General features: G+C 38.4%; 1 protein-coding gene and 1 long non-coding RNA gene across 3 annotated transcripts in view; one reads left to right on the top strand and one right to left on the bottom strand.

Annotated features, from left to right (window-relative positions):
- Positions 1-12,781, bottom strand: part of LOC109901659 (zinc finger and BTB domain-containing protein 16) — a 49,624-nt gene that overhangs the window by 24,571 nt on the left and 12,272 nt on the right. Inside the window, exons 2-4 of one of the 2 annotated variants that reach the window (XM_031838003.1) lie at positions 5,097-5,226; positions 4,604-4,756; positions 4,351-4,404 (exon numbers count right to left, since the gene is read on the bottom strand). The gene's annotated coding sequence lies outside the window, so the exon portion shown is untranslated. The remainder of the gene's footprint in view (positions 1-4,350; positions 4,405-4,603; positions 4,757-5,096; positions 5,227-12,781) is intronic. The other variant, XM_031838004.1, reaches the window with a different exon arrangement.
- Positions 7,007-9,114, top strand: LOC116376677 (uncharacterized). The gene is made up of 4 exons (XR_004212120.1): positions 7,007-7,240; positions 7,461-7,793; positions 8,176-8,247; positions 8,339-9,114. It is a non-coding gene; the product is annotated as an uncharacterized LOC116376677 (long non-coding RNA).

Genomic DNA, 12,781 nt, shown 5'->3' with positions numbered 1-12,781 from the left:
TAGCTGATGATCAAGCAATGAGTGCATCCCAATAAGGATAATGAAGCAAGCACAAAATGCACCGTAGGTACTGTAAATCAAAAACAACAGTAGAAGAAATCCCCACAATTATAAAATCCTAAATTACAAAAAAAAAAACATTTCAATAATTAAAATTGAACATAAATATTTTCTTGAGGAAGTGCACAAACACAATTAGTATTTAAAAGTAGTAAACAATAAGTCCTAGGTAGGAGAGGGTTAGGCAAAACAGTAACTACACTGTATGGACAAATAAAGTTCATTCCATCATTCCAGTGACATGGACAAAAAAAGTCCTTTGCTCTCTTCTAAAATGATAATCTTATCATATCTTAACCAAATATTATGTTATTTGTTTGGTATCTTGAAAAAAAGTATTGTAATTGGGGTGAGGATGAAGTCAAAATACTCATATCAGTTGATGATTAATGCAGTTAGTGTAGTTAGTAGTGTCGCAAACATTAAAACAGCTATATCCAGTTTGAGCCCCAGCAGTTAACAGTAAGGTTGAGTCATGGGGAGTAGATTAAGTGAGTGGATGTTAGGAAACCTCACACGTTCCACCTGAGTCATGCTTCACATATTATCAGATTATTAACCTAACAATAGAAGAGGGAGAAGCCTTTGATCGTATGTCATTTTGTGGCGGTCATATTAATTACTCCTTATAATAACATTTGTAGTAACTACTGTAAACCATTTTCAAACTTTCTGTTAAGGTACGGTACCAGTCAAAGGTTTGGACACACCTACTCATTCCAGGGTTTTTCTTTATTTTGACTATTTTCTACATTGTAGAATAATAGTGAAGACATCAAAACTATGAAGTAACTAACACATATGGAATCATGTAGTAACCAAAAGTGTCAAACAATGAGATTCTTCAAAGTAGCCACCCTTTGCCTTGATGACAGCTCAACCAGCTTCATGTGGAGCCAGGACAATAACCTCTCCCTCAAAGTGATCAAATCAAAGGAGATGATTGTGGACTACAGGAAAAGGAGGACCGGATCCCATTCTCATCGACGGAGCTGCAGGTTGAGAGCTTCAAGTTCCTTGGCGTCCACATCACCAACAAACTAACATGGTCCAAGCACACCAAGACAGTCGTGAAGAGGGCACAACAAAACCTATTCCCCCTCAGGAGACTGAAAAGATTTGGCATGGGTTCTCAGATCCTCAAAAGGTTTTACAGCTGCACCATCAACAGCATCCTGACTGGTTGCACCATTGCCTGGTATGGCAACTGCTCGGCCTCCGACCGCAAGGCATTACAGAGGGTAGTGCGTATGGCCCAGTACATCACTGGGGCCAAGCTTCCTACCATCCAGGACTTCTATACCAGGCAGTGTCAGAGGAAGGCCCTAAAATTGTTAAAGATTCCAGCCCCCCAAAACATAGACTGTTCTCTCTGCTACCGCACAGCAAGCGGTACCGGAGTGCCAAGTCTAGGTCCAAGAGGCTTCTAAACAGCTTCTATCCCCAAACCATTAGACTCCTGAACATCTAATAAAATGGCTACCCAGACTATTTGCATTGCCCTCCCCCCCTCCCCTCTATTATGCCGTTGCTACTCTGTTATTATCTTTGCATAGTCACTTTAAAAACTCTACCTACATGTACATATTACCTCAACTAACCAGTGCCCCCCGCACATTGACTCTGTACCGGTACCCCCTGTATATAGTCTCGCTATTGTTATTTTACTGCTGCTCTTTAACTACTTGTTACTTTTATTTCTTATTCTTATTCATATTTTTTAAACTGCATTGTTGGTTAGGGGCCTGTAAGTAAGCATTTCACTGTAAGGTTAGTGGGACTATCATTTGTTTTCAACAGGACAATGACCCAAAACACACCTCCAAGCTGTGTAAGGTCTATTTGACCAAGGAGAGTGATGGAGTGCTGCATCAGATGACCTGTCCTCCACAATCACCCGAACTCAACCCAATTGAGATTGTTTGGGATGAGTTGGACCGCAGAGTGGAGGAAAAGCAGCCAACAACTGCTCAGCATATGTGGGAACTTCTTCAAGTATTCCTCATGAAGCTGGTTGAGAGAATGCCAAGAGTGTGCCAAGCTGTCATCAAGGCAAAGGGTGGCTACTTTGAAGAATTTCAAATCTAAAATATATTTGGATTTGTTTAACACTTTTTTTGCTTACTACATGATTCCATACGTGTTATTTCATAGTTTTGATGTCTTCTTTACTATTACTCTACAATGTAGAAAATAGTAAAAGATTAAGAAAAACCCTGGAATGAGTAGGTGTCTCCAAACTTTTGACTGGTACTGTATGTTAATGTAGGCATTCTTTCAGGTGTTTTATCACTGCATCATACATGATGGCAAACACTAATCCATGCAGATTTTATATATCTTTTAAAACATTTTATTAATTTACCCCAATGAGATTAGTATTAAAATAGCCTGCTGGCTGAATGGTGATGATGGCTCATACTAGTGGACCCATAGGTTAACCCCTGCAATAATACCTCCTCATTTGTTTTTTATATCATTCCATCCACTTCTATGCGCCTCATCACGTGTCTCAAATTAATCATTTTTCTCCTGAGAATAAAACAATGGTTGGATTGCATATTTATTTTTGTTGGTGCTCCAAAATCATAGCAATTATTGAAAAACTACAGTAATGAGTTACAGTATATCAACACTTAATCATACTCCTATTATGAATAAATTATTCTGAATAAAAAATGTCTCTACAAAGCACAATTATATTACTGTAGATAACTTACCAGACATCGATTAATCCAAATCCCAACACCAATGCCAACGCTAATGCCAAAGGCAAAAGGCAAAAGGCAAATTATTAACCAAATCCAGGGTATATTGTGTTTTGGCTCTGAAAAACATGAGAACTATGACATGGAACTCCAAAGGAACAATACACGATTGATACTCAAATGAATCCACGCAGATACATACTGTAGATCAGGTATTCCCAAACTGGGAAGGGGGTACGCGCAATACCGTCGGGGTTACTCCAAACAAAAATGTGATTCATATTTAAAAAACGTTCCTTTCTTTTCACATTTTCAAACAGTCCTTATATTTTCCAACGGGGTTATACATTTGGGTGAGTTTTTTCTCTCTCGCCTGAGTAGCCTCGTTTCACTGCCCAAAATAAAATGTAACCATCTGGTGTTCAGTGAAATAACAACACAATGTTGAATACAGGTAGCCTAGTCAAATAATTAACATCCAATCACATTATCCGTTACGCTCTCGTGGGAATTCCACTATTGGTCCATATATAACCAAATGTAGCTGCTGCTCATGTTGGTATCTGTACTGATGGAGAAAAAGCCATGACAGGGAGACATACAGGCACAAACTGTGCGTGGAAAATTATTTAAGACTGATTCTCTCCAATACAACCCAACATTGCAGAGTTATGTGCATCCTTTCAAGCACACACTTCTCATTAACCTGTGGTGAGTTATTCACACCCTTCTCATTAACCTGTGGTGAGTTATTCACACCCTTCTCATTAACCTGTGGTGAGTTATTCACACACTTCTCATTAACCTGTGGTGAGTTATTCACACCCTTCTCATTAACCTGTGGTGAGTTATTCACACCCTTCTCATTAACCTGTGGTGAGTTATTCACACCCTTCTCATTAACCTGTGGTGAGTTATTCACACACTTCTCATTAACCTGTGGTGAGTTATTCACACCCTTCTCATTAACCTGTGGTGAGTTATTCACACCCTTCTCATTAACCTGTGGTGAGTTATTCACACCCTTCTCATTAACCTGTGGTGAGTTATTCACACACTTCTCATTAACCTGTGGTGAGTTATTCACACCCTTCTCATTAACCTGTGGTGAGTTATTCACACCCTTCTCATTAACCTGTGGTGAGTTATTCACGATTTTTGATGTTATATGTAAGATGGCGAAATAAAGAGCAAAATGATTTATTATTATTATTTGTGCCCTGGTCCTATAAGAGCTCTTTGTCACTTCCCACGAGCCGGGTTGTGACTAAAACTCACACTCATGTGTGTGGAAGGCTTACAATGATGGCAAAAAACAACATTTGAGAGTACACTGACCCTGGTGCTAGAGGGGGTACGCAGCTGGAGGTTGCATGTTTGAAGGGGTATGGGACTATACATCGTTTGGGAACCACTGCTGTAGATCAACCTCTGTCCAGTAGACCCTTCATTTTGCAATGTATCTCTGTACATCAGGTATTAATACATCCACATCTTCCAACTCAATGCTTTTTCTTCTTCTGGGGAACTGAGATATTGTCATTGTGATAAAATCTAATACAAAATGTAAACAATAAATTACCTGTTTCATTCTTCAGATTGTCTGGTCCTCTTGATGTTGTTGGTAGTTGTGTTTCTGTTGCAAATATGGAAAAAACACAACTTCTAAATAAGAAACAACAATGAAACATGCACAATAATGTAAACCTGTAATGATGTAATTCATGACACTACTAGTACAGGATATGGATATCCCTGCTGCCATTCAAATTATTATTGTATACATTATAAAACATTTATATAAGTCCAAATGACAAGCTACAGTATATACTTACGCATACGTATGGTGCATCTTACACTTTCACCGACAAATGTTGTAGGGAATCCACAGCTTCTATTGTCTTTGCATATCGGTGCCACTGGTACTGTTGGTTGTTCTTCCTTGTTTTTCTTTACTTCATCCGTCTCCACTGAACATTGAAACTTGTCTAGAAAAGTAAATCATATAAAAGTGCACATTAGAAACACTCTTCTTCACTCTCCTCTGCCAACCCTGGTGGCACTGAGTACAATTACAATTATTTGTAGGGAAAACAAGAGAGGTCAGAAAGGACATGGTGGCACTCATAGACTGTGACTCTGGACCAGTGTTTGGGGGAAACTTCTTCAGTAGTTTTGTGAAAAATGAATCAACTGCATGAGAACAATGTTTTCACTTGTCTATATTACAGCATTAAAATAGTGAACATTTCATTGGGATTAATTCCCATTGATAAATACAGTCAAATATTTTACAACACGTTTACAAATGCTAATCACTGAACTTACCATTATCAAGCGGGCAATCAAATACAACGTCTTTCAAGAAGCCAGTCCATCTACAATCTATGTCAGTACATATGCGTTTAAGACCGTCATTACAATTTAATTCAATGGTTGGTTTATGGTTCTTCCAAACCTAGAAACCAAATACAAGTAAAACATCATTTAGTTCATGAACATTCTTCAAAATCAATGGCTATATTTCATGACTTAAAATGACTGTAAATGTTAGACTGTGGCTTTAATTGTAGTTAACAACCATAACAGTTATGGTCTATTAATTGAGAATTAATTTTCTTAAATTACTGCAGGTTAAAATGTCTCAAGGACAAGGTAATTACAATAGTCAACAAAATAGGTTAGGTGTCTTATCATTATAGGTAAGTAGCATAAAAATATATAGAGGAAAACCGATGTCATATTCTGAAAGAGACAAAAAAAAGTCAAGGTATTTAATATGGATATAACCATAATGTAACCATATCCGTAATCTTCAGTATGGCATCGGTTAGGACAGACATTTTCACTAATACTAGATTCTACAACATCCCTTCAAGGGAACTTGAAGAGTATGATTTTGTAGATTATTTAAAATATAAAAGTCTAAGGCAAGCTAATGTCATCATTTTGGCGGAATTTATAATGAAATGTTTCTGGCGAAGTCAAAATCTGTCGTCCTACAGTAGGTAATACGTTTATGAGTTTATGAGTTTATGTTGCAGTGTTTGATAAATTAGCAAAAGGTACCAATATATGAACTATGCCATTTAAATCATCTGGCTAGAGACAAACACACAAACACACAAACACCTCTAGACACCAACACAGGAACAAGAAACAAAGAAATATGAATTCAAGGGACACACAATTACCCACAATCCCATGGCATCTTGCTAGTATGTTAATTTCAAGGCAATGTGACAACTCAAAAATGTGTTACATTCAGACAAACCAAGATAAACCATAAACCAAAACAAAATCTTCAGAAGATAGTCAATTCAGTTTCATATAAGTACTTTTATATATCAATAAAAACAGAGAAAATATGCAGAGATTGCTTGGGAATCTGAGAAATATAATTTGACAATGTGCTATAACTTGCAGTAAGCCTATGTGAAGATGGTAGGATTATGTGCTCCAACACCAATTTAATCAAATAGTCTGCCATCATCAACTATCTTCAGATGTCAGATGAGGCGACTGCAGCATGATCTAGCTCAGTGGTTCCCAACCAGAGGTACTAGGACCCCTGGGGGTACTTGGCCTATCAACATAAGGTTACTTGAGAAGACTCATGACACCACATGCCTACTGTTAAAATGCACATGAGGGGGTACTTCTGACAAAACATAATTAAGTTGGTGGTAAAGTAACTGATAAAAGGTTGCGAATGTCACGCCTACTCCCGTTCTCTCTCCTGCACTCCACGTCGCAGGTCTACTAAACCCGGTCCTGGCAACCCACATTGCGCACACCTGGCAACCATCATTACGCACACCTGTTCCCCATCGTCATGCACACCTGGACTTCATCATTACCTTGATTAGTTACCCTTTATTTAGCCCACAGTAGCCTCAGTCTTCAAGCAGTATTGGTTTTGTTTACATTCAGTACACTTCTTCTGTTTTGTTTATCTGCTTATTCTCATTATTAAAACACACCTTCTGCACCTGCTTCCTGACTCCTAGCATATACAGTGGGGCAAAAAAGTATTTAGTATTTAGTCAGTAATTTATTTATTTGCAAATTATGGTGGAAAATAAGTATAGTTGAAGTGTCATAGTTGAAGTGTACCTATGATGAAAATTACAGGCCTCTCTCATCTTTTTAAGTGGGAGAACTTGCACAATTGGTGGCTGACTAAATACTTTTTTGCCCCACTGTACGTTACGGGGAGCCATTGACCAAGCTGCACTTTATGACAAGTAGCCTATACAGCATATCCTGTCTACAGGCTTCCGTAATGTTTCTCTGTCTCTGTGTTCATTGTGGCTTTTTTTTTGTACTCTGTTCTACAGTATGAAGTTATATGATTACAGGAAAACAGGGGTTGTTCATTTTCATCCGTAGTTGACACTGAACGAGAACAATCTACAGAATCATGTGCAAATTTCCCCTTTGGTGTTCTATAGTATTGCTGTTATTCCCAGGTAAGACACTTAACAAATATATGTAAGATATTATTATCCATAATAATGATCTAAGATAAGTATTGCTATGGTTAAGATAATGGATGTTATTTCTAAAATAAGAATGTAAGGCACTTTTACCTTGAACATTTTCAGAAGATGTTGACAATCATACTGCATGCAAGTTAAGGTTAAAGGGTAGTTCAGACATTCATTACTATGCATGTTTGTTTCCTCCTAGTCCCTGCAAATGCCAGGGTGTGGATGAACCAGTGGTCCTCAAAGAATGCTTACATAGTAGGGGAAACAGCTGCTCTTAATTGCAACATAACCTCAGATCATGAGGAAATAAGAAATTGCAAAATGAGATGGATCATTGAAGATCAAGGTGATGTCACAAGTTTGGAGTTGTATACGCATCGTGTAAACATGAATTGGAGCAAAACAGCTACTACTATGACATTGAGAAACCTGACCTTGAGTGACACCATTATGCCAATTTGCATCGCAAAGTGCATCATTGACAGTGTCAACAGCAAGGTTTATGGGGAGGGTGGCACACACATTTTTGAAGGTATGTATATCATCAACACCACCATTGACATGTAATTGGTTTAAATTACATTGGTTTTCAGAAAATATGGATAAAACTTTAGTTTGCTTTCAAAAACTTTTGCAGGTGAAAACACCAGAGAAGTTCTTATGTTTTTTTCTGTACTTTTGTACTGTTACATAATAATTCATAATGACAGAAAGCACACGTTTGGGTGTTACCCAACAACCACAAAATTGTTGTAGCTTATGCATACTTTTGAAACACTTTTAAGAATGTAACACGCATATAGGCTACATTACAACAACAAAAAACATTGTTATGCAGCTGAATTTCTGATGAAATTCTAAAGAAATTGTTTAGAATATTGTAAAGTGACCATCTCTCCTTTTTCCTGTGTAAGACATCAACCAGATGACCCTGGTCTCAAAGTTGACAACACTGGTCCCAGAGTTGACAACACTGGTCCCAAAGGGTAAGTGTTGGTACAACTTGACATGTGTCTGTTTTGTTAGCCTACTATTCAAGTAGACATGAGTGTAACAAACACTTTCCTCTTGTTTCAGAAATCAAACAGGAACATGCTCTCACTTGGCCGAACCATGTTTTTCTCAGCATAAACATCCTGATTTTCATTGTGGCCACAATTATTTGTGTGTCATACATCAGAACCCAAATGAATATGAATTAAAAAGGGATTGCATTAGTTGTTAAAATATTGCCTGAAGCACCCTTCCAAGTTATAGCCTAAAGCCTATGCTCTAACACCTTTAGTAAACTGTAAACTGTGATTTGAAATGTTATTACTCTAATGTATAGAATGTATGCCTACTGATATAGTTTTTACTGTCTTGTATTATTATCTGAAAACAAACTAGGTAAAGGTGAAAGGTGACAAGCATCTGGTAAATGCATTCCAGATTAGAGTGAGCAAAAGACTACATTTGATTTACTTTCCTTTAGTATCCATGTGGACATTTTGAATACAGTTGACATATATTAATTTAATCGTGTATCCTAATCATAATCATTGCTATTGATAGAATATAGATTAAAGTTGATAAAGTTTAGACTATTTTTCACGTCTGCTCCTGCTCTTCCCCCCCCAGGTGCTTGAGGGTGCCAGGCTGCCCTGCATCACTCACTCCTATCATCCACTACGCACACCTGCCTTTCCTTGTCAAGTGCTTCAGCTATATTGGACTCACTTATCTGTTTATTACCTCGCCTATATTTGTCAGTTTCCCTGCTGATGCATTGATTGTTTTTTGTCTGTATTATTAGTTTACTGATGCTGTTCCTGTCTCATGTCCGTTCTTTATTAAATGTTTGACTCCCCGTACCTGCTTCGTCTCTCCAGCGTCATTCCATGTGACACTATGCACGATATGGATACATTCTCCCACACACCAGCCTGGTCTCAGACTAGATGTAACATAGTAAACATAAGCCCGGGACACTGATATTAGTATATGTTATTTTTGGTATAGTTACTTAAGGCAAAAGTAGGGTGGTTGGTCAGGGTGAATGAGTGGGCGTATAACACAAACGTCTAGCAACTGTCGGTGTGAATGGGTGGGCATTTAACACGTCTAGCAACCCAAAAGGTTACGTTTGAATCTAATCTTGGATAACTTCAGCAACTTTGCAACTAATTACTACTTTTTAGCTACTTTGCAACTACTTAGCATGTTAGCTAACCTTAACCCTTTAACCTAACCTTAACCCTTTAACCTAATCCCCAGCCTAACGTTAGCCACCTAGCTAACGTAAACCACGACAAATTGCAATTCATAACATATTATATAAAATGGATTATGGACATCTACAAATGTATACATACCATACAAAATGTAACATATTGTAATTGGAGTGTCCCTGATGTGATTTTACTATGTTTTGTCTACCTGAGTCCAGGTTGCAGCCACACACTATGCCAGGGTTTCCCAAAGTTGCATGATGATGAGTTGGTTATTTGAATAAGCTGTGTAGTGCTATGGCAAAACCCAAAACATGCACCCAGGAGGGGGCCCCAGGACCGAGTTTGGGAAGCCCTGCACAAGGCTAGGCTACAGCTGCCTCTTTTACTTTTGTGAGGCAATTCCTATATCACCAACATTTCTTTGTGTAGCCTATAATGTTAAAACAGACATATTGCTATTGATATAATATTGATTAAAAGTAAATAGGTTCATTGTTTATTATATAATTAAGTTGAAAACTAAAGTAGGTCACCTTCGACATCTTGAATGTGGGGAGCACACGGAATGGTCGTAGGGAATGGAACTGCGGATCTGCTTGCTGTGATTTGTTTGTGTTGTCATTAAAAAATGTAATCTCATCACGATAAAAACGATAGAGCACAAAGCGGGCACTCTGTGACAGCTTGGACAGCACCATTCAAAGATTTATAATTATTGACGAAAACAAAAACAATACATCGTTTTTGGATGGATTACAGTTTAATTAATAAACTGTATATGCTCAAATATATTTGACCAAATCCATTTTTGGCACCATTATTTTTGATAGATTAGGTTCATAAATCCATAAAATAATTGTCATAACTGCACTTTATCACAATCACCTCGGGATGGAAAAAAGACTGAGTAAACAATGACATAGCACACTCAGATAAATGTATGTTGCGACATTCGCTACTAAATAGCCGGACAAAGCCTAGACAGCATTGCTGATGAAAATGTACATTTGTTGTAATGATCGCACACAACAAACCTCAGGGCCTTTTTCAATCAGTTGGTTTAGTTGAATAAAAAACATTGACACAGAAGTGTTCAAATGTGGGGTAAAAGTGCTGTTGTTTTTTTACTGATTGGCTCTGATTAGCTCCTGTTCCTGCCATTACAACACAGTTCATGGGTGAGAAAAGTCTGTGATGGTTTCAGCTCTAAAGGTGAACAGCTGCAATGGAACATTTGAGGTGTAAGAACAGGATGTGATGACTTTGTGCTTCATGTTCTGTTTAATCTAAATAGAGGTTTGGTTGATGTGTGGTTGTGTTCAACTCCCCTCTCTGACATCCATAAAACGGCATAAACACATTTGCAGAACACTTGAGGTTTTATTCCCTTAACTATCAATGCTGGTTATGTTTCTCAAACCTCAAATATGTCAGCAAATTGTTTATTGTGTTGCACACAGTATAGATGCTCCAATCTAGACAATACAATACACCCAGCCACACAATCTAAGTCATACGACATACTTCAGAACACTCCACATTCCTGTTGGTGGTGTGTTTATTAATGTGTTATTATAACCACCTCTATGGTTATAACTTTGATAGAACATAATATTTTTGGTGACCCCTAGCAGGCTGATATTACAAATATCCCATCCTGTGCTTAGAGGTGAAGAACAGTGATTCAAGAAAACAGAGCGACAGGGTTTTGTGGGTCATTTGTCATTGTATTACAGTTTTAAAATGCTTAAATCATTGTTCAGATTTCTCTGGTGGGGAGGGGAGGAAGGCCAACATAGAAGTATCTTAATCAAGAGAGGACATACAGATGTGTGTTCAGTCTCTACAGTATACACCATTCTACATCTACTAAATGCTGGTATGAAAACCTTGAATCTTTGGGGAAACATAGGCAAGTTTGTTCTCTTCTATGGTTTCAGTAGTATCGATACAAGGTTCAACTGACTTAAACTGTGAACATTCCACGTTTTCATTCACTAAACGGAGCTGTACAAATTATACAAAGACTATCTCGGCTTTCTACTTATCTTGATGCAGCAAACACAACCTGTGATTACTACAATCCAAAAGCAATACATGAACAATTCAAATCTCTGAGTTGAAGCATTTGAACTCCTCTTCCCATATTCAAAGCAGTGTTTGAATAAAGAAACAGAACGGTTTGAGGTGATGAGGGTGAGTCAGCCACATCTCTCCTCTGATGTGATCAATAATTTACTCCCTCGTGTCACAAGTGGTTTCATGGAGTACACAGCAGAACAACCTAGCCATGAGTTATAAATAAACTATGAACCTCTAAGGATGTGTCAGGACTGGTGGTGTTTTAAAAAGTGCTATTTTCAGAATTCTGACAGTAGTGAAAAATGATCAAGATAGAACTGCCAAAAGGGGAGGAGTTGCAATCTACTGCAGAGATAGCCTGCAAAGTTCTGTCAAACTTTCCAGGTCTATGCCCAAACAGTTCGAGCTTCTAATTTAAAAAAATAATCTCTCCAGAAATAAGTCTCTCACTGTTGCCACCTGTTATAGACCGCCCTCAGCTCCCAGCTGTGCCATGGACACCATTGGTGAATTGATTGCCCCCCATCTATCTTCAAAATTTGTTCTGCTAGATGACCTAAACTGGGATATGCTTAACACCCCGGCCGTCCTACAATCTAAGCAAAATGCCCTCAATCTCACACAAATTATCAAGGAACCCACCAGGTACAACCCTAAATCCGTAAAAATGGGAACCCTCATAGATATTATCCTGACCAACTTGCCCTCCAAATACACCCCTGCTGTTTTCAATCAGCATCACAGCGATCACTGCCTCGTTGCCTGCATCCGTTATGAGTCCGTGGTCAAATGACCACCCCTCATCACTGTCAAACGCTCCCTAAAACACTTCTGCGACAGGCCTTTCTAATTGACCTGACCAGGGTATCCTGGAAGGATATTGACCTCATCCCGTCAGTAGAGGATGCATGGTTGTTCTTTAAAAGTAATTTTCTCACCATCTTAAATAAGCATGCCCCTTTCAAAAGATGTAGAACTAAGAACAGATATAGCCCTTGGTTCACTCCAGACCTGACTGCCCTCGACCAGCACAAAAACATTCTGTGGCGTACTGCACGAGCATCGAATAGTCCCTTTTCAGGGAAGTCAGGAACCAAATCACACAGTCAGATAGGAAAGCAAAGGCTAGCTTTTCAATCCGAAATTTGCGTCCTGCAGCTCTAACTCCAAAAAGTTCTGGGACACTGTAAAGTCCATGGAGAATTAGAGCACCTCCTCCCAGCTG

The sequence above is a fragment of the Oncorhynchus kisutch genome, linkage group LG13, assembly GCF_002021735.2.
Source record: "Oncorhynchus kisutch isolate 150728-3 linkage group LG13, Okis_V2, whole genome shotgun sequence".
NCBI lineage: Eukaryota > Metazoa > Chordata > Actinopteri > Salmoniformes > Salmonidae > Oncorhynchus > Oncorhynchus kisutch.
The sequence above is the reverse complement of the archived record's forward strand: the minus strand, read 5'-3'. Positions and strand labels throughout refer to the sequence as shown.